A 22,971-nucleotide genomic window follows, 5' to 3' on the forward strand; every position below is an offset into this window, starting at 1 on the left:
GGATGGATGGAGCCTCAGCTGTGGTCCCGAACATGCCTATACAGTGCTTTCCTGCTTTGCAGACATCAGGAAAGTCATCTCTTGTCATAGTGTTCACCTTTTAATGCCTCCTGAATCAGTCTTGGAAAAGTCTGGGTCCTTTAAAATAGTAAGTCAGTTCAGAAGCAGATAGCTCTCAAGTGTAGGTTTAGGTATTATGTAGCTGTGTGTCAGTTATATGGACGTAATCCTTCAGTTTTAACTGGGCTTTTTAATTTCACCTAAGAAAGAATCCAACTGAGTTCTTCCAACTCCATTTAATTCCAATCTCTGTGTGCAACTTCACTTTATGTTCCTTGTAACAAAAAGGCTTTTAAAGTTGATAAATGGCTGCAAAGATTTTGCTTTTACTTTGTTGCTTTTCTGTTTATTTAACCAAGAGCAGTTCTTTTAGTCCTGACCTCAGCCTTGTCAAATAGACTGTGTTTGTCAAACTGCTCATGCTCCCATTAACTCCTAGCTGTTTCAATTGTCATGTTTGATGAATGGCTCAAATACTGCTAGCATCATTAAAAGCAGGGATACTGAGGGAAGTATTATGTTATACTGAGTCCAAATACGCACCATAAATAGGAAAATTCCAAGCAAAGAAAATCTTTTATTGCATAAAGGAAATTGCAAGTGGTTTAAACTAATCTCTTTTAATGCCATCTTTCATATGTGCAGGAGACAAGAAAAAGCCCCTCAGGTTTCATGGTTGGTATTATCTCTTTATGGTTAAAGAACTTTAGTAGCTTTATAACCTTATTTATACAGAGTTCATGTAAGTGTTTGGGTCTGCTCGGGGGAACGGGCCTGCTTCGTGTGAATAAAAGCAACAGAACCGTTCCCGCAGTGCTCCGTAGGTCCAGAGGGTCTGCCCCTTCCCAAAACAGAGCCTGCTGTTTCCGTAAGCGGGGGCTCCCTCTAAATGAACCCGTGCAGCACAGTTACTGTGCTTTGCTTCCCCCCCGCCCCCCGACTGCCGGAGGCAGTGCCGGTGCTGGGTGCTCTGGGCCTGTCGTGGTTTAGGCCTGATTGGCAGCCAACCACAATGCAACACCTCTGTCTCCCTTCCCCTCCGGCAATGAGAAGGGACAGAGAGCCAGGCTTGGGGTTCAAGATAGGACTGGGATGGGGGAAAATCCCCCTTTTATGATCACGAGCAAAAGGCAGACTTGTTAGGGGAAGAAAAAAAGAACATACACTTATTACAGACACTAACAACACATAACAGAGTAGGACAGTGAGAAGCATTGCCACATCTTGAGAACACCTTCCCCCCACCCCTCCCTTCTTCCCAAGCTCAGCTCTGCTCCCGATATCTCTACCTCCTCCCCCAGTGGCGCAGGGGCAGGGAATGGGGGGTGCAGTCAGTGCTGCCACTTCCTTCATGTTCAGTGAGGGGAGTGTCCAAAACTTGTTCCCCCCTGCTCCATCGTGGTCCCCCTCTCACAGGAGACAGTCCTCCACAAACTTTCTCCGACATGAGTCCCTCCCATGGACCGCAGCGTTCCCCACACTGCTCCGTCATGGGTCACTAACTTCCTCCGACTGGATTCCCTCCCACGGCTGCAGCCCTTCCCGAGCTGCTCCGGTGTGGGACTCCCCCGCATGCTGCAATCCTCCCAGCGCTGAATTACAGCAGTGGGGCTACCTTTTCCCATGAGACCCCGGCCTTCTTTGGGCACATCACCTTGATCAGTCAAGCGGGAACGACAGGCCACAAATCAACGTCTGCTCCACCGTAGATCTTCATGGGTGGCAGGGGGGGCCGCCCTGCCGTCTCACCACAGGATACAGGGGGGTCTCTGCTCTGGCACACCTCCCCCCTCCTTTCTTCCTCCGTTCCTCCACTGACCTTGATGTTCACACAGCTGCAGCGACTCCTCCTCACAAGTCCCACTGCCCATCACCACGTCCCTTCTTAAATACGTTATCGCAGAGGCGCAGCCGATTGGCTCAATTTCCCAAACAGAAGTGGAGCTGACGTGGAGCTGGGGGGGAGCTTCGAGAAGCTTTTCACAGGGGGCCGCCCCGATAGCCCCCTCCCCTGCCACCAAAAAACTCCACCACTCACTCAACCCAGGACAGGGCCCCTCCAGCGCTGCCCAGGGCTCTGCCCACCCCAGCAGCAGCCGCAGCCCAGCTCTCCCTCACAACCTGCCGGTAGAAGCTGCGTGAGCTCAGGCCTGCCAGGGCCTGGCAGAACTCGGCTCTCCCATTACACTCAAGCTGGTGTTCCCGCTCGTCTTGCCTGGTGCTCTCGTCTGCCCTTTGTCGTACTTACAGCACAGGGCTAGCAAGAAGCAGCGTTCAAGATTAGCGCTGGGAAGTTGGGTAATGGCTTCAGCAGAAAGAATAAATATTGTTGTTATTGTTGGTGTTGTGGAGTTGTTTGGATTCTGGGCTTCATTTAACTGTTGAAGTCTACCTGGAGGCCAAAGAAGTTCCATTCGGATAAGTTTTTACATTCTTAGGCAGATAAAATTATTCAGATGAGTATTTGTAAAGATACATTTAAACATGCAAAGTTATACACTTGTGGACTGGTGGCATTGCTATGCTTATTAGGCTCAAGACAGAGTTACTAGTGGGATTTTTTTTATTTTTTTTTTTTTTTTTTAAATTGTAATTCTTAACTATATGTGCATGTACTAATGGTTCTAGTATTCCTGAGTGTTACTCGTGGAATTTTCATCATGAATAAGTACACTGCTACAGTATATTTCCTGGACAGTGATACAAACCACTACAATGAGGACAGCAGGCAAACCATTAAAGCAATTCTGACATGGCATCAGAATTAGGTCCTCTAGGTTTATATTTTCCCAAGCTATAGCAGCACATCATGGTTTTTTCCTTACTAGAAGATGGAAAGGATTTCTTGACCTCAGTCTTTTATGAAACACGGAGAAAGCAAAGAAGTTTCCAGTTGTGTCAGAAACTATATCAGCCTGAGTTTGCCTTCAGTGAGTGTAACTCTGCTTGGTTGCTTGAGTGCAAGCAGTGGCAGAAATTGTTGCTGCTATCACAGCTAACTCAAAGTTTAGCTTTGAGATATCTTTCTAAATCTTTAGTTTAGAAAGATGATGCAGGATGTCAGTTATTGAGCTTGAGGCATCATTACTCTAAATTAATGATTTACATCATAGCCAAAGCATAATTTTAAAGATGTAGTGAGAAGCATTAATAATTAATGGATTCACTTAAGTCCATTTTCCCTTTCTGCGATGCCGTAAGCATCAGGGTGCAGAGGTGGGCTGTGGGCTTCCAGCAAGTAAGGGCTGGCAGGGAAGGTGGGCAGCTAGCTCCTCAGGAGCCATGCTCGTGACAGCTGACTGCACCACGCGTGTTCACCCACCCCACGCACCCACTGGGGGAGCGATAGAGTTTGTTATAACCTCCCAGGTGGAAAGGTGCTCCTCTTTGTCTGGATTAGATGACCCCGGTTTGTCCGTGTTTAGATTACAGTGATCTGGACATCAACGATACAAACTTAACACTTTTCATCCAGACAAACCATGAAATGGTGTTACTGTATATCATCATGACTGTGTGATTCTGTCCTCGGATGGATCTGGTAACTGATGTTCATTGGACCCTAGGTATATATTTGGTTTCCTAAATAGTTGTGGGGTTTCTTTAAATCAGTCGAGTTCGTAGTTCTTTTGTTATTCACTGAGTGATAATACTGTTAGTGAGCAAAATATTTTCATTAGAACAAATGCTTTTTTCAGCCTCAACTGTATTCTTGTTCTTGTCTGTACCAGAATTAAATATTAATCAAAACAAAGTAGGAAAGCTGCAATTATTCCCTGATGGGGCTTCCTGCATTTTTAATCATGATTTGTTGGTGTCACTGGATTTCTATTACTCTCAGGAGTACTGAAAGCTACAGAATATGAATTCATTTGATTAACATTTGAACTGAGTCTATAGGAATAGGGCCTGTACTTAATATTGCTTTCTAAAGGATTATAACCATCAGGGTAGCTGCATATCAGAATTAAGTATAAGTACATACTATACACATGTATATACAGCCCCTAACCCACACATGCTCTCCCACCAAAATCCTTAAGACCAACATTTATGAGAAAATAGACTCGGAGGTCTGCAAGCTCAGTTGGTCTCTAATGAAACGTGATCTTGACCTGGAAAGTGAAATTGGGGATGTCAACATCTACACACTTGTTAAGTCAGTGAAATGAAGAATCTGGCTCATAGTTCAGTGAAAAGACGTCAGCAAGGTTAAAGCAAAACATAAGAAAAAGCTTGTATGCCGTTGCCCCCCTTGTTCAGCATATAAATGATACTGTCAGGAGTTTTGAAGTGAGCACTGCAGTCTTTTCCTGGAAAGCATCATTGGCAGAAAAAATAATTTTCATCAGAACTCAAGAACTGAGGGGAAAAAAATGGTATAAATCGGTTAACAAGTTGACCCACAGGCAGCCAAACTAAAGAGGCCTCATTTCCTATGGATTTCTGTCTCTTCAGCCTCATCATCTGCTTTCCAGCTCTCCACACCAGCAGCCCTCCCTGTCCTCCGTGCCTGCAGTGCCTGGCAGGACAGACCGTACACGTGGCCAGGGCAGCGCTGCTGCCTGTGCTGGCTGTCCCCATTTTGCACAGGACTTGTAAGAGCTTGCTACTCATTGAGACCTCTGCCCTTCTGTGAAATGGAGTTAAAACTGGGGGGAAAGAGCAAACAGATGACAGGCAAACATTTGTACAACACAATTATGTTGTAACCTTCTTTCCCTAAGGAACTCTGTATTTTTGAGCAGTTGGTATTTTTAGAGATTGGATATTTTATCTATTTTTAAAAGCAAGTAAAAAGAAGCATAGAAACAATCCCAGAGGGGTGGCACCATGTTTTCTCTGAGTAAATAGCCACAAGACCATTTCAGATTGCCATATTCTACACCATACCTGTCCTAGCCCTACTGCCTATACCCCCTGGAGTAGGCTGCACCCCACACATTGAGGACCCAAAGCACAGAAGCCCTGTAGCAAGCAAGCTGGCTTCCCTTGTATGGCAGTCTCCAGGACTGCCACATTTATGCCATCTAGACATGTTAACATTTGAAAGAGTATTTGAAATTTCAGGAATGAGCCCTACTTGACGAAACAAAAGAAACACCAGATTCTCCCTGGGAATGATGCTGGTGGTGTCAGTAGGGTTGCAATTTGTTAATTTATTCAAACATTTCTGAGCTGGGGTGTTCTCTTTAATAATGTATGTCAGATTTCCTCTATAATGACCAATTAAAATCCTAGGACTAACTCAGTGCATCTATGATATCCTCAGTATTCTGCAGCACAGTTGGCAGAACAAGTATGCACTTTTCATTTTCTTTACTCTGTTTTTCTCACTTGTCACTTCAGTTTGCCCATGAGTGTTTGCCTTGCACAGTTCCCACCCAGAAAGAATGCTAGGGCTGGGTGGTAAATAGGGGACAAAGATTGTATCAACATAGATAACAATGAGTTTTTATGTGTGTGGCTTTTAAGAAATAAAATTTTGAAGAAAATTTATGTCATTTGACATTTTCTAGCTTTTATTAAACAAAATAAAAATTATATGTTTGCATTTTTATTGAAATCAAGTAAGCTAGAAATAGGGGGGTTTTTGGCTCAGTTTTGGAATTCATAAAAGCGTGACTGACTGAAAAGAATGATTTTCTCTGACATTAAAATATTAAATCATCATCATCAGAACTTGCCTCTGGGCTCACAGGCAATAACGGGTGTATCTCCTGTTCTCTATTTTACTTCAGTCTCACATGCATAGAGCAAGAGCCCTACTTTTTTCAAAGAATGTGCATCTCTAGTACTGTGTAGTCTGGACAAATTTATCTAAGAAGTTACATGTGCAACTAGTCCTTGCTGGTTAGAGAGTTCTTGGTATTTTTCCTTTAATTTTTCCCTTTCCAAAACATCCTACAAAGCTCGAAAGCTTTGGAAAGGAATAGATGTAACTTAATCACTTATTAATAATTTAAAAATATTAACTTGGAGCTAAATTTTTTTCTTCCCTTTGTCTTTCTTGTTGCTATTTCTGGACTAAGAAAAGCATTTCTAGCAGTGGTGAAAATATTGGCATTGTCCTAGAGTGCCCAGAAATCATAGGAAAGAGTAGCCAGTGCAAATGGCAAATGAAATTTTCAGTCATATTGTGTGAACTCTGTCACCAAAGAGAGTGTGCCTGGAATTCCCTCATGTAATAACTCTGTGCTATAAAATGTGATGTTGTCTGATTGTTACCAATGTTCTGATTTTATTATCTAACACTACTTTCTACTTGTCTTTTTGCTTGTTGTCCCTCTAGACATGTGAATTTTCAGCCCACCCAGTTTGATGGAGCATTTCTGTCTGGAAGCATATTGGTTGAAGCTTCTCATCAGGTACCCAGGACTTGCTGCTTTTGCTTGTGCATCCTAGAAATTCAGAGGACATCTTGACTTCGAAGGTAGGAGAGTTACTGCACTTGGATAAACTGTAGTTCTAGAGAGGAATAATCAGTTGCTTACAAGAATATTTCAGTTGGCTTCTCTGCAATTTTGTGTTGCTGTTGTTTTGTTTTACTATTTCTAAATACTCTGTTATGGATCAACTCCTACAAACTATTTAGAGGCATCCTCCAGACTAGACCTTTGTGCAGCTTTAAAGATAGTTTTCATGGGTTTCATTGGGTCATCAGATCACTGCTTATTGTGAGTCTAAGTTGCTGAGACGTAAGTGATGCAGAGAACCCAGCTAATTCACAAAAGCTGAGTGTATTCAAGTTGTTATGGTCTGACCCATAACTGTCCTAAGAAGGAGTTAAACATTACAAAGAGCTGAGAATCCCTGTGTCTGAGTTCTACACCAAAGATGTTGGATTCCAAATCATCACAAGTGCTTGTTTTTCCCAGAACACAAACACCCTTCTGACCTCTTTGGTTTTCTGATATAAACTAGGAATCTTTTCATGATAATCAGAGTCAAGTATCAGCTCCAGAAAGCCATCTCTATTCATTATAGGTACTTCTGCACATTAGAAAACAAAACAAAAGAAGCAGTCTACCAATTCCCAAGATTAATGCTATGAAACATTTTACGGGTGGTCCATAAATGGTCAGTATGTTGCACTAATGTGTGACTACATGGCAATTAAGCTTAATTAGGGAAGGTTTTGAAAAAGACAGGTGAAAGTAAATTATGATAATGAAAGCAACTGTGCTTTTGGGGACCACACTTTGCTATGCTAGTTCAGTGAAGTGTTGCTAAAAATGTCCCCTGTCTGTCAGATTCTGACGCACATCCAACAGTTTGTCAAACCAAGCGTTTCTCTCTAGAAGGAGGAATCTCTTAGGAGCACATCCTTCACCCGGTCTCTGCTGAACTTGCTGGTTTCTTCAGGAGGCAGCTGCGCTTCCACAGTGAGAGCAGCAGATGACCCTTAATACGCAGCCATCGGGTTTTGTTTAGCATTGCCTCTTTTCTACATGGAGTAACAGAGGTAATGATGAATGTGGATTTTCATTTTCATGTGTGCTCTGGGGAAATTTTTTCATGATTTCATATTTTTAATTCTTTCTCAGATTTACAACTGAGCATCCTATATGGAACATCTGATTCTGGTTCCAGTGATTTTCCCTGGTGAGAAGAGCCCAGTAAGGAGAGCTGGACCAGTTCCCAGGCTTCCACACAGCATGGTTTGAGGGCATCCCATCAAACAGGCTCTTTCAGAGCAGAGGACTTCGAGGTTTCTGTGCCCGGAGACAAACTGCTTCAGAGTGAGGTGCCTATTCCCTCTCCAAGAGAATTTTAAAAGAAACCAAATTTAACATGCTGAAATCCTCGACAAAACAGAATTGCTTTTTTCTGCTCTGGACTAGATGGTTGTTGCTGCAGGCACCATTATAGAATGCTATGTTATATTGGATTTTATTAAATTATGGAAAATAATTAATTAGAAAAGCAGGGAAAAAATGCTACATAGTCAGAAGGCAAATCTTTTTATAGCTTGGATAGTGTCTGGTATTGCTTTCTACCAGGACACTGGGATGCTTTTTTTCCCTAATGAACTTTTTACATCTGAGATGAAATACAGATTCTGTGCACAATTTATTGAGAAAAACACCAGTTTCATGTGAGCAGTTTTCAGACCAACGGGGAATTTATATGTGGAAATCATATATGGGTATAGGGAAACACCTCATAAAAAGAATGACTACGTGGTCAGCAGCTGTAATTTATGTGCATTCTTTTTTAATAAAAAAATGTGTTTTCAGACCAATCTTTTCTTTTTTTTTATTGCAGGTCAGCAACTACAGTTGAGGCTTTCCTCAACCTTCTGACTTCCTTTGTTCTGTTTTTGAAAAAAGAAAGCTAAAATCAGCACTTTGTGTTTTCAGTTACGAAGCTTATTCATGTGTGAGAGGTGCAGTAAGGACACCTTTCTCCACTGAAGGAAGCTGAAGTAAGTATTGATAAAAATAGCACACACACAAAAGAGCGTGTTAACAATGAAAACAGAGAGACAAGAGAATGCTAAATATAAATAAGAAGCTAGTTCTGGGATTTGATGGCTGAGCGTGAACGGCTGTGCACAGGTAATCCAGATACACTCTTTATGCCTAAAGTCTCCATGTTAGTTACATGTTTACCTGCACATACACAGATGCAAAATTTTCAAATGATGTGTGTATCCATAAATAACAATTTCCTACAGGTCAAATTTTGTGGAAATCAATCAAATCAAAAATTATATTCCTAAAAAGGATTCTCTAACCAAACCTGTGGATAGGATCTCATATTTAATATATCATGCCATTTCTGAAAAGAGATCCCCTCAGATAGGGAACCTCGCTCAGGTCCCTTACCTGTCTCCACATCTGTAAATGGGAAGTGAAGGCTCAGCTAAAGAGTTGCTGGTACATGAGGTAATGAGAAACTCCAAGGTAAGCCTGGATCTGTGGTAATGTAACACTTGCGAGGGGAGCTGGCACTGTCTCCTTGGCAAAGTTGTTACAAGCCCTCCACAGACTCATTCTTTCACGGAGATGATTAGATATTGGTAGAAGCCTGATGCAGTTATGAAGCAGTAGGTGAACAAGCCATTTCCCCACTAAAATCATAAACCCAGCATTTTATTACTTAGGTCACAGAAACATCATTCATCTGTCATTTTGATGATAACCACTCTCTTTTCATCTACTTCATCTGCCTGAAACGCTCTGCCCTACACCTCTTTAACACATGCTGTAAATGCTCCCCTCCACCAGGTTTCTCAAAACCCGCAGTATTCCTGAGGGCACCTTCTGCAGCAGCCAGATCTCCGGGAGCCCCTGGGATGGACTCCGAAGGGAATTCTCCAAGTTGAATAAATTAGTCAGGGCAAAGGCTGGCATTCAGCTTTTTCTCAGTTAATGACAGGGAAAATTCACCTGGATTGGTACTGGCTACTTATCAGGAACCTAGAGGACACCAGGATATAGCCTTCTATGATTTGGATACTTTCTAAATTATATCTTTTGCCAGAAAGCTGCAATGTTACTTGTTGGAAGAGCCAAAGTAAAGCAGATTTTCAGAACTCAGAGAGACCTGCAACAGCAGCTGGAGCTATCCTCTCTACTCTCTCACCACACCAGCCTTGTGAAGGCTTTAAAGCCGGAGAAACTGAACCATAAGAAAGGGACCTAGCAAAAAAATTCACTAATGGAGCAAACAAGTCCATTATTTCCAGTTTTCTAGGAGACACGTTTCAGTCTGTATGTACTACATTTCTGCAAGAGACATTTAATATTTACAGGTGAAGGAACCTCAGGCTTGCCAGGATTCTTGGATTCCTTTCTAACCTGCCCTCATTTCTTTTTTCCCCACCTCCTTCCCTCTTTTGTGGCTTTCTGGTGTAAGTGCCCACAGCAACCCCGTGTTTGGGACCCAGGAGCAATCCTTCACCGCAGGCCCAGGGCGAACCTCGGCGACAGCCGCTGAAATGCCTTGATCACACGTTCCCAGCACCCTGTCCTGCCAGCAGCAGGAGGAAACTCCAGTTTATGTTAATAAGGTGTGGAGGGTGGCCAAAATATTTTGTGTTTTCCGGCTTGAAAGGGTAATGAAGCTACCTCTGTCTCAGTATGCTGGCACAGGAGCAAGCTAAACAACTGGGAAACGTGTTTCAAAGGAGAAGCACAGAGCACAAACTCTGCGGGTTTCACACTTCCACTGGGGGCCGAGCTTTGCCTCTTTCCGCCTTTTTTGCAGGCTGGCTGCTCCCTTTGCACAAAAAGAGGGGTGGATGGGGGAGGGCGAGTGGGCTGTTTCTGCAGATTAGCTTCAGGCAGCTCTTGCCAGACTGAAAGTTACACTGGAAAGCATTTCTTAGTTTATACCAAAATAATGAATTGTTTAATAAGTAAAGTAAACCCAGAAAGTTATTCCCATAAATTTGGTTTAAAAATCTACTTATTTCTTAGCTCTGAGCAAAAGAAACCTCCATGTTGCTGTGAGCACGGTCAGATTCTTTGGGCTCTCTTCAAAAAGCTTCTTTTTTTGTCATTCCTCTCTGACCTCCTCCCTGCTAGTCCTGGGATGAAAAGCAAGCCAAAGATCTGCTGAGAAATGGGCCGAGCCACTGCTGACCTTTGCAAATCCAATTTCTTCAAAGCAAGAGCTAATCGACGTGTTCCCACGCTGTGTATTGCTGAAACATACGATGCAATTCAAGGAATGAATTCACCATGGTGCAATCTCATTTTGAATCCAGTTTTCTTGCTATGTGTCAGAGGGTGAAGGAGGCAGAGTATGGTACAAGTTATAAAGAACAGTCACACACAAGTTTCACAAACCACATAAGTCTGTCTTTGAACGATTTTATACTTTGGAGGGGTTCTTTCCCTTAAAATATAAAATGCATTAGCATCCCCGCCTCCCACCTTCTTCCCCCTCAAAAACAGAGAGACATTTTGTAGTGATTTAAAAGAAAAATAAGCCAATGAGAGTTTGTACTGAATAATCTGAGGAGATTTTCATGCACAGGAGCTATAGGTGAATGGGGTGATGATACAGGGGGAGCATTAAAGTTAATATTTAAAATTCATATTCTCTCACTTTCCATATCAGATTTGACATGAGTGTTATTCCTATTTTGCACCAGTGAGAGAGGTCCACTCTACGAAGTTTTGCAGTTCCTTCTAAGTACCACAGGTGTGCCTGCAGGATCCGCACAGGAAAAGCCCATTGGCATTCATAACCTAAATCTTACGATCTTGTTTCAACAGGTGCGTGGGGACTGGCCCCCTCCCTCTGTTTTCTGGAGGGGGTTGCTGTTTGCCTCCCGCAGATCCGGCCGAGTCCTGACTGCCCCCCATGCCAGTACCCAGGTACCCCCGAGGTGAGCGAGCAGAGATGGGCGGCAGCCTGCCTGTGTGCCCCGAGTGGTGCCTGTTGGTGCAGTGCTGCCACTTTTTGTCTGGGGCAAAAAAGGGAGGGAAGAAGACTCTTATTCCTCACGTAACTGCTGTAGGGCATATCTCTCGGGCTCCCAAGCCTTTTTGTCAGTGCTGGAGAGAGGAGTCGGGTTGTTCCCGGCGTGGGGCTGGGTTTGATGTCCCTCTGGGGAGGCCGCCTCTCCAGCTGGGAAGCACCTTTGGTGCCTTACCACAGGCCTCCCGGTGTACAGTGCATCCAGCCAGTTTGCTCGTATGGTAGAACCAGAGATATTGCAACCTATTTATTTATTTCGTTATCATCTTCATTGCGCAAGTGCCATTCCATTAGAACTGATGTAATGGAGGGAGAATCAGGCCTTTGGGCTAATGGGCTAAACTATGCCCCGGCTGTGTAAGCTGAAGACTTTCAGAGGAAGCATTAGTGCTCTCATTTTCTACTTGTCATTAGCAAAGCAGATGGAAATGTATCATTGTTCTCAAGATTGCTGAATGAAGCAAGTCCTTTTTAAAATTTTATTTCCATAACCATGCATAGTAAATTTCATCCATTCATGACTGGTTTATAAAAGGCTTTGCTAACTAACCAGATCTGGAGAACTTTCTTTCTCAGCAAGTATTGCAATAAGAGAATTGTTTGTGTTTTTATTACTTTCTCAATATTTTTGTTATTCTCTTTCCCAAGAAACGATTAAATTTTCCAGTCCTCTGGACATCAAAGATTTTGGAGAAGAGATTGTATAAACTGGATAGGTAATGGCCGCTACCAGATGGATTTAGTGGTGGAAAGGGGAGAGGGCTAATTTGTTTTATGTGTTTCCTCTCACTGCTGGCACCTTTCACTGTGGCACACTGTTCCTATCCTGTCACAGGGAATATCTTTGCACAGAGGGAGCCCTTGTCCACAGGATTGTACTTACCTTTGGGTTTCGCTGTTGTTTATAAGTAACTTTTCCAAAAGCTTTCATCATAGCTCTTGTACCTGGTCTTGCAGTCAGAAAAGAGAGAGCAGCTTTAACTTTGTTAGTTAATAGCACTGATTGACAGGTTTTCATTTCTGACCTTTTCAAGTCAGAAGTTTTTTTTGCTCCATTTCTGGATATCTTGGGAGACCTGAATTTTGATTTATTTCTGTAAAATAAAAATTGTGCAGTAAAGTCCCCACAAAAAGTCACACAGGAATGAAGCAGAGTTTCAACTTCAAGAAACTGCTGCACCCTCCCATTTAATGTGGGAATCAACATTTGCATGAATCCTCTTTATTTCCTCATCTGGTGTAAAATTCCTTGTCCTCCTCTTTTAGATTACTCAGTCTTTAAGAAAGATCTTGGAGTGGAAATGATGATCTGTGGTATTGCAAAGTCCTAGCTGATAAAACAGATTGTGTGCGTGTATAACAACATGATTTTTGCATATCACTATGTCAACAATATCTGACCTCATTCAGATAACAGTAGAGAGACCTACAGCTTTGACCAGATTCAAAGAAAGTCTCACTACTTCTTCTCTTTCTTGTTTTAGGTTCAATCTACTTGCTTTCACATTTGCACGTTGTATTTTTAAGTACCTACTGTCATGTTCTTCAAGCTTCATCAAAAGATGGCACTTTCAATATATGTTGTCTGCAAAAAATGTCCTATGTCCTATGAATATTCTGACATCCAATCTGATCTAAAAATTTAAGAGCAACTGAGATCTTCTCAACCTAGTCTCCTTCTTCTGAGATAGCCTAGATGAATGCTTTTGATCTTCCCCTGCTCTGAGCAACATTGGAATCCGTTGCCATTGCAGGAGAGGAGACTTTGGCTTCACCCAGTCTATGAGGATCCTCAGACCTTTGCAAAAATGCTCAGATTCTCACACAGTTTGCAAGCTGGCCTGGGGCCATTGGGCACCTCATCCGGGAGAACACCACCAGAGCAGATAGTCCATGTCAATGGCAGCTGGGCTGCAGCCAGAAGAAGGGATCCTGGCTGGAGAAGAACAGAACAAAAACCATGTCCAAACCATGTTTGGTTGGTTTGGTTTTTTTTTTTTTTTTTTTTTTTTTTTTTTTTTTTTTTGTTTTTTTTTTTAATTGTAGGCCTTAATTTCAAACTGTTTTCTTCCATCTCCTTCATTCACTCCCTGACTACTGCTCCATATATTTAAATTAAATGACCCCAAAAAGAAAAGTTAATTTAAAAAAACTACTAACCTTTTGTACCAAAGCCCAAAATATTTTTTTTCTGCACTGCCAGTGGAGAAATGAGAACAGTTCTGCCAGTTTCGTGACAAAATTCTCCATCTTTAGCGAGCATTTAGACTGCAATAAAGATGAAACTACAAAGCCAATGGCAAAACTACAGAGGAGGCTCACAGGCTAGATGGGCAGTTTACTGCAGAAGCAGGGAAGTAAGCCTTATCCATTGCTCCTCTTATAGTGGGAATTTGCCATTCAGCTGGCACTGTAAACACAGCAAAGAGGTTTTATCACAAATCTGAAAAGGTGTCAATTTGCAAAACTGGAGGAGCTGGCGGGATTTAAATTCCAGAAGCAAAACTGCTATAATAATTGTTTTTCTTATTGTTCATTTTGTCTGATTATAGTCCAGAGAATTATTTCAGTAGCTTACAAAGCTGGAAGCTAACTAGTTTATCAAAATGGGCTCCAGCTCACTGAGGGATGGCGAGAAATATGCTTTTCTTCTTTAGGGTGTTGTTAATAGTTTTGTATTCCTTGCTAAAACTTTTATTTGGTTTGAGAGGAGGTGGCTAGTTGAGAAAGACCCTTGATTTTTCTTTGAAGAAAACAAGTTTTCTGTTTACAGTTCATAGAAATAGGGAGAGAAAGGGGGGTGTGACTAATAATGTATGCTATGGTAAAATCTAGATTGCAGTCTGTTTCACACATAGCCCTTTCTGTGTGCCAAGTTAGGACCTGTGCAGGTGAATGTCATCCTATCAGCCTACTTACACTGAAAAATCACTCCTGTTATCTTGGGTTCCCCACGTCCTGTACTAACACAGAACTAGCACACTTAGCACTTGTATGTTGGCAAAGATTGATATAAATTGCAACCTTTTAATGATATGTTAAGCCTCGTGCATCCAGAAGAGGAGGTCTTGTTGTTAAGACTAAGAATCAGCAGGAGCTTGTGCAAGTGATTGTACCAAATGATTGCCAAGCTATGAAAGCAAGAGGTAATTCAGGTGCCATATCTCACAGACTACTGTAGTTTAAAAACTTTGTGAGTTTGTGCTCAGGCTTGTACAGGTAGTGTATGTTAAGTTAAAGCTACGTGATGTATTTTTTTCACTTCACTCTACAAGCTGTTTGCACAGGAGTTAGAGGTACAAGTTATCAGCGTGCTATTGCTAGACATTGCATTGATTATTTTTGCTACTTCCTTATCGTGTATTTGGAGCTCTGCAGTGACAGTAGTAATCATTTAAAAAGAAATAAAAATCATTAGCTTGACTAAGTATTTGCCACAAAGGAATGCTTAATTCTTGGTGGCTTTAAAAATGTCATAGCAATGCTCTGAGCGGTATAGAAACTGTGGAGTGTAATGTATATAGCCAACAGGGGATTAAAGCTCTGTGGCTCAAGAACTCCACTATGAACACATAACAGTATTTTTCTTCTAACATAGTTGCATCTTCAAAAAATCTGTTAAACTGCAGCTTGCAGATGAAGTCTAAAATACAGGACAAATTAAAGTATGGTAACTCTGAAAGGGCAAATTGATCTAACCAGAGCTGTATTACATACAGGAAAAAGAATTGAGATTACTGATGACTCGCTGCACAGAAACAGCATTTACTATAATGGAAAAGTGTATACCATGGATTAAGTCTGTCAGTTTTGCACTGGCCTGTTTCTCATTTTCCATGGCCAACACTTTGATCTGTGCTATAATGTAGGTACTTACAATCCTGGGAAACTTGCTGCCCCAAACTAAAGATGAAATAATTTAATCATAGGTACTTGGACAGGCATTTTTCAAACCAATGTAATTATGTTTTTTGTTTACAGCCTGTGTCTTCCTGTGAGTATTACATCCAGAGATAATTTAAGAGCACAACCGGTTTGTAGGCTTAGGTGTGGGGGACGTTTGAAAGAAAATGGAAAATTGGTTAGTTGTTTCAGTTTATAATTCCAGAACATTCAAGCTTGAATATCTTTGTGGTTTCTTTTTCTGTTAAGGAATTTACTCTTATTATGAATTTCTGTCTCTAACTTTGCCATTCCTGTGCCTGTAAATAAATCTATTCTATCGTGGTTTGGGAATGAATCATAGCTTTAAAGTGATTTCAAACCAATTTTCAGCTCTGCTATATTCCTATAACATCTCAGAGTTTCCAGGGCCCTGAGGAGGGTTGTTCCAGATTTAGAGTTACATAACACCATCAGAATTTTATCGTTTAACATTTGCATTCAGAGCTAATGCTTTAGTCATCCAGGTCCCTAAACTGGTTATCCAGTCCAGTTCTTCAGTGTTGTTTTAAATGTTGCACTCACAACTTTTATGAATTTCATATAAAGTTAGATGATGGTAAATAGGTATAAAGATAAACTGAGCTTTTAAAGATGGAAACTGCTGATATTTTTTACTAATTTCTAGATCTATTATGTCACTAGTACTCTTTGGGAAAGTTCTGATTTACAAAATATGATCTCATGGTGTGTTTTATCTTATTGGCTTCTTGCCATGTTGCCAGAATGCCATGTATTCAGATAGAGGCAACCAAAATGCATGCTTCAGCAGCCCGTGCATGCAGAGAAAGAGTGCAAAGCTGGTTTTCATTTTCTAGAAACAGATCCTAGTTACAGTATACCTCCAGCTGAATGACTTCTTATTATTGGTTTTGTGTTTTTGATTTTCATTGATTTCTTTGGTTTTACGTTTTTGAGACATATGTATCATATGCTCACAGGAAAAGCCCAAGTTTCAGAAGTTTTCTTAAAGTGAATTTAATGCTTTTGAAAGCTTTACTGGAAACCATCATTCTCTGCCTGCTCACAAATACAGCACCTACAACACTTTCTGCACTATTCAGGAAAGATCCTTTACAAAATACTACATATTTTTCCGTCCTCAGTCAGAAGGCACTACTTAAGAAAAGAAAAGATAGCCTACTACTTCGTCTACTACTCTAGTAGTTGTTCTACTACTCTAGAAAATAAAAGGCTTCAATACTGTATTTCTAAGACTACCAAAAAAATTCTATTCAGAAAATGTCAATTTAGGAAATAATAGCTTGAAGATGATGTTAACTTAAGAAAAAATATCTTCTCACTAGCATCTATGAAGAACTTTTGATTTTCAAACATCTATGCAGTTCAGTTGAACTGTCAATTCCCTTGCCTTTAGTAATTAAAACCTCATATTTTCCATAGAACTATTCATCAGTATGCAAAATTTTATTAGCAGAAGGGGGAAAAAAAATGATTCTGATCAGAAATCAGAACTGCCTCAGTAAAAGCCCGATTCAAATATGCACTGGATGCGGGTTAAGTTGCTAGTTTCATTGGTGGGAAATTCATGAGAGATTACTTTCAGTGATCTGGGTCTTCAGGAAATGCTGTGAAAATCAGCCACTCAGCAACATCTGCTCTTATCTTGAGCACTAATATATTTTTCTTCTTACTATCTTTTAATCTTTTTTCATCTAGCTATATCTATAAAATTATAGATTAGTCATACATTGATAGAGATACAATAGTTTCCCTTTTTTTGGTACTCCTTTATATTTTTTCTCTTTCCTTCACTTAGCTTATTTGATTTGTGTTTTATCTCTGTTGAAAGAATGCAAATATCATTATACTCACTTCTCTGGTGAGTTTTCAAACCAATAATATTTGAATGTTTAGAAATTTTTTTTTAAGATTGGTTTTGCTAAATTTCTGTTGGTCTGCACTTTTATTCTTTATTTGCATTTAGGCTCCTGTGATAATATTCTGGAAATATATGATCTAGGATTTTCATTTCCAAGAACTAGACTTATTTGTGAAACTGGAGGTGGAATACTCAGTATACCTCCTCAGGTGATAAGACAGCACTCAGTGAAATAGTAAGAAGAATTTAACAGCTTTGCAGAAACGATTATTTTTCTGACAATGTTCAACCCAGATAGACCCAGGAAATTTAGAAATTGTGTAGAAAGTCATGCCCTCCTGAGATCTGGTCACTGTCTAGGTCAAGAGTTAGACATGGTTCAGACGAGATTCATGTCCTAATGCTTTGCCATCCAGAGGTAGAGAAGCTGATATGAATTTGAGCATCTGATATGTCGATGAAACACATTTCAGTTGTTCTTAACCTTGTTAAGTACTGCATTTTAAAAATCTTCATCTTTTTCGGCCTGCATGGTACTGCTCTGGCAACACTTTTTACCGGCCTATAGAGATGTGCCCAGATAGTTTTGTTCTTGTTTCTGTAGCAGTTTCTGCCAAGATATTGACGTATGTGAAGAACTGTGCATTTGTTGAACTCTAAGGTTATTTCAGTTTTATAAGATTTAGTCCATAATTATCAATTACCCAGCTAAAGTATGAGAAGTGATACGCACTGGCAGAAGCACAGTATTTTACAAGTGCATCTGAAACTGAAAAGATGAACAGAAATACTATACTCTTGAGAAGTTTATTAATGTCCATTTTGGAGTTCCTTCACATGCTTGCATAGGAGATGGATTACTTTATGGAACAGGTTCAATTCTCAGTCTTACCCAGGTAAGCCCAGAGCGATTCTCCTGAGCATAGCTGCCTCTGCAGGCTGCCTCTCTGTTAATTTGACTACAGCAATAGAGTCATGAATACTAGATTGTGGCTTTTCACTGCACTTGGACCACATCAGCAAAGTGGTATCTGGACCTACATGAAGCTTAGCAGGAAGAGACCAAATTTGGCAACTTGATTTGTGCCCACCTCTCTCACTTTCATTTAGAAAACCATTTGAAAAAAAGCATATCATGTCAGTTCCTCTAGGTTTTGATAGTGATGGTTAACCTTCTAAACAGCTTTCCTTTATTGATAATTTCTCAGTGAGAATGTAATTCATGTTTAGTACTTAAGAAATGTGCATTTCATGAACTGTCTTGCTGACTGAGGAAGCTTCAGTTATTTTTTCTTTCAAAATAGATGCATACCTTTATCTCCCCAGCTGGACAAAGCCAGTGGTGAATCACTCTTATCTTTCTGAAACACTGAAGTTGTCTCCCCTCATGGTAGAGAATACCAAACCATCCAACAAGAAAGCAGGCCGTGTGAATAGCCTTGCTGAATTACTAATTGTTTGCTCTGGCAGTTCACAGTGAAGCAGCTGGTTGTCTTTGGAAATCTATGCTTGTTGTTTTGGGTTTGAACATCATGTGTCTTTAATTTTCAGCACTAGCCACAGGGATAAGTATCACAAATATCTGCTTGAAGGCCTTTTGCCCTTGGGAACCCAATATATACTTGGCAGCCTCTCTGACAGTGGGACTGAGGGGAGAATCAAAGTTGACTCATTGCCTTATATCCCCTCAGGGAGAAGAAAGAATAAAAAGGGCAATTGCTGCTTCCTTCAGTTGCCTGAAGCAAGTCTTTCCTGTTTTGTAGAGAATAAACTAATAACATTTTCTAAAGAAATCTGCTGTCTATATGATCAAAATATTCCATCCATTATCATACAGCTAATTCTGGGGCTTAACTTCCTTGCATTCCAGTGTGGTCCTGGGTGGAGTTCAGAAATCCATAACCCTATACATCATCAGAAGCGGACATTCACATCTTCTATTCAACATTCACCTCTGACAGAATTTACTGTCTTGTTTTTCAGCTTAATGAACAGTAAACTGACTAAAATGAATTTGTAGAATGCTGTGTACACCATCAGGTGCACATCTGTGGAGTGGGCTTTATTTATTTTGTCCAAGCCATTAACAAATTCTGATCTCCTTTTGCACAATTGGGACCAACATAAATATCTTCACTGAAAGTCACAGGTTGATGCTCAGGATCGTTACCCTGCCTGAGAGTGTTCCTTCTCAAGTATTCTCCACCTTATATGCCACACTGAAGTGAAACAGTCATTAGTGTGCTGGTAACATCATAATACATAGGGGAAGCCTGAGCCCCAGTGTATGCATTAGCTAAAGATGAAGCAGGATGCCAGATGAGTTTTGATTCATTTTAGAAATGTTGTTAGGCAGAGCTCCAAGCTCACACCAAGTGATGCCAAGATATTTGCTCATGTCTCCATCGCCCCTTATCTTAAGTGGTGCAACTGCCAGAAATAATTTTCCTTAATAGAAAAACTTCATGCATTTTGCACATTGCTCTTTCGTATGTAAATCTCATTAGTTTATGATTTCCGTTTGAAAATAGAATCCAACTCTTTTATTTTAGATCTGAAAAGCATCTTTCTTTAAGACAGCATTTTCCTTTTTCTAGGAAACCTATTCCTTTTATTTTATAATGGGCTCAACTCAGCATAAGAATCTTATATAAGAAGCCAGCAATTATCAACTGAGAAAGTCCAGCATTTTCTTTTTCTTTCCAAGATTTCATGTTTTGCTGTTGGTCCTGAAATGCAGTGCTTTGTTATGGAGTATACTTTTGAGTTGATGAAGGATTTGATATACTACTCAAATACAAAAAATAATTTTAGCTGGGGAGGAAGCTCTCAAAGATGACTGGATGTATTAGCTTATCATGAATCCGCTTTGTCTTGCAAAACACTGCACAGGGTCTCAGTGATACAGAGCCCACTGGAACCAGCTGTTGTCTCACAGCTGAAAATAATAGGGCTCAAAGCGGTTCCAATTATTCCCGATTTGAAAGGTAAGTTGGTATGACTTTATATAAAACTAATTTTACATATGCTTGTATATATATAGTATACAATATAATATATACAATATATTATATAATTGTATATAATATAATATTGCATATATAGCATCCAATATATATCATATGAACATATTTAATCACTTTGTCCAACACAGAGAACATGGTCTTGACGTGTAAGCAAGATCTCCTCTATACAGTTGCAGGAGTGTATGCCTGGACCTAACTGTACAATGAGTGCTTTGTGACAATTTCTGGTTTGTGACAAGTTACTTAGGTTATAAGTACTTTAGGGTTTGTTAGTGTATAATTCCATTAGTGTCTTTTATGTCTTCTTCCAGTAGTTTATTGGCATGCAAGGACCAAAGCTCCTCAATCAGTGTTATGTATTTTATACAGAAGAGTCAGACAGAGGTGTAGTACAGGGCAAAGTCCATTTGTTTTTCTTCCTCACTCCTCCTTTTAGCTCTGCTTCATGCTGAGGTGTGGAAACTGTTTTGCACAGTATTACATAGACATAGGAAGGCACTCTGTACTTGAGCAAAGGCTGAAGCAAGAAAAACAAGTGTGGTGCTAGGAGCAAAGCACAGCAGAAAAGACTTTAGGAGGATCTATAAAAAGTTTAAATTGGTAAAACATGTATGTGGGTGGGTTAGAAAGAGAATAAAGTGTAATTAAGTTACTGAATTCTCAGCAGGACTCTGAACATTGTTCAGTCTGCAATGCAGTTTGCTTTAAAGAAATGTCAAGAATACCCACATCCTTAGAAAGGGGACTTTTTTGTAGTTTAGAATTAATTTTAACAAATGCATGAAAGCTGCCCTTTCTTGGACCTTGTGTTATTCTGCGGCAGGGTACTGAGTGTATTACAGGAATGCATGAAGGCAAAAATCCCACTTTCTGCAAACTGGTCACAGAGGTGGGCTGTGTGTATTAGGCACAGCTGAAAGCTGGGGGGGGGAGCTTTGCCATCCTGCACTAGAAAAGGTGCTGGGGCACATCCTCTTCTCCAAACTGGGCTGGGGGCCAGCTCTCTGCCAGTCTGCCTTGGTGGGGACAGCCACTGAGGTGCTCTGCAGGGGTCCCTGCCTGCACAGGGACTAACGCCTGGAGGAGCGTGGATGGGTGAGAGGGGATAGCGCTGCCCTCTCTCCCTCTGAAGTAGTGGGGGAGCAGGAAAAAGGGTGCCAATCACAGAGAAGTGTCCTTGCAGCTACTGGAACAGCATTTCTAATTGCCCTATAATGTGGTCAGTTTAGGTCCAATGCCCCCATGCCGTGAGTGACCCAGACACTGCCCTCTCCTCCCTGCGCCGACCCCTGCTTGCCCTTCCCTTTCCCTGGAGCTTCCTACGGGTGACCCTGCGTGACCACCATGGGGAACAACCTAGGCTGCTCCTTTACAAAACCCCGTGTTGATCCTGAGGCTAACAGAAGAAGACACAATGGTGAACTTCGTAAAGACCTGCAAGGTAACACGTTTTGCTGAATGACACTGCTTTTGCGGTCAGTGCAGCAGGCCACATCTCCTGAGCCTGGCCACGCAAGTGCCACGGTACGCACAGTGCGATGCAGGTGCCAAACCTGGAGCTGGACAGGGGTTTCAGTCCCAGCTTAAATAGGTGGCCTTTCGATTAACTCTCCTTCTCATGGTCACCAAAGCCCAAGGCTGCTGGGATTTGGTCCTGCCCTTCATCCACACCTATCTCCTTCCTAAAGCATCCTTCCATGAATGCTCAGTGTGCTCCGTTGTGACAGGGGACTCCTTCACTGGCAGATTAGTGTAATGTTGTGGCTAGGAAAGTCACATAAGGTAGCTATAATGCTGAAATTATGAAGAGTAATGAGGATTTGAGCTGTTATCTATCTCATAAATACACATTCTAACGTGCAGAAAAACTACAGCGTTGACTGAAAATATTGAGATCTTCAGGGAAAAAAAAAAGATGTTAGCCAGAAGTGTCATGTCTTTACCTATGGTTCACCTAAAAAAAGTGTATCTAACCTTTTTTAAGATGGCTGCCAGCCAACATTTCAGCAATATTTCCTTTGTGTTTCTGCTCACACAAAGTGATTTATGTCCAAGTACTCTCTAGCTGGTTCTCAAATTGCAATAATGATTTTGATTGCTTGTTTATAGTTTTATCTGAACATTTCTGCCTGCCATGTCATATATCCTGAGCCAGTATAAGTGTCATTTATAGGCAACTGCTGTACCCACACAGAGTCAGTCCATTGTTTCTTCTATCTTGCCTATGATTCTTCTTCACGTGTATTATATGTATGTTTTTGAAGGCAAAGAAGGGGAGAAGGAGGACCGTATCCTTACCTTCCTGACCAAGCAAATAATAGTTTTCAATGATATTATTCTGACAGATGTATAACAAAGTCAGAATTGAGTCAGGATGCTTGGACCAAGTGGCAATTTTTTCCATGGGAAGAGTTAACATACTTTCCCATGAAAGAGGTGAGGCCAGAGCTGCATGCCCTCAGCCCCAAAGATGGGAGGCAATCAGAGTGCAAGGGAAGCGCTGTTGGGCCCAGCTGTAGTGAACAAGGTCATCTGTACAGGACACTGCATGAGGAACATGCCCCAGAACTTCAGGGTTTGCCAACACAATGTCACAGAGGAGATGTAGTTCAGGCATTTGAGCTGAAGAGTCTGTCTACATAACAGGCAACTTGTTTTTCACAG

At 41.1% G+C, this 22,971-nt stretch overlaps 1 long non-coding RNA gene across 1 annotated transcript in view; it reads left to right on the forward strand.

Moving 5' to 3' along the window:
- The window catches only part of LOC116960830, a 168,368-nt gene that overhangs the window by 127,405 nt on the left and 17,992 nt on the right, over nt 1–22,971 (forward strand). Inside the window, exons 3-6 of the long non-coding RNA XR_004406617.2 lie at nt 6,353–6,493; nt 7,608–7,807; nt 8,329–8,488; nt 11,292–11,404. This is a non-coding gene — a long non-coding RNA (uncharacterized LOC116960830). The remainder of the gene's footprint in view (nt 1–6,352; nt 6,494–7,607; nt 7,808–8,328; nt 8,489–11,291; nt 11,405–22,971) is intronic.

The sequence above is a fragment of the Tyto alba genome, unplaced genomic scaffold (genome assembly GCF_018691265.1).
Source record: "Tyto alba isolate M040663 unplaced genomic scaffold, T.alba_DEE_v4.0 Super-Scaffold_16, whole genome shotgun sequence".
NCBI lineage: Eukaryota > Metazoa > Chordata > Aves > Strigiformes > Tytonidae > Tyto > Tyto alba.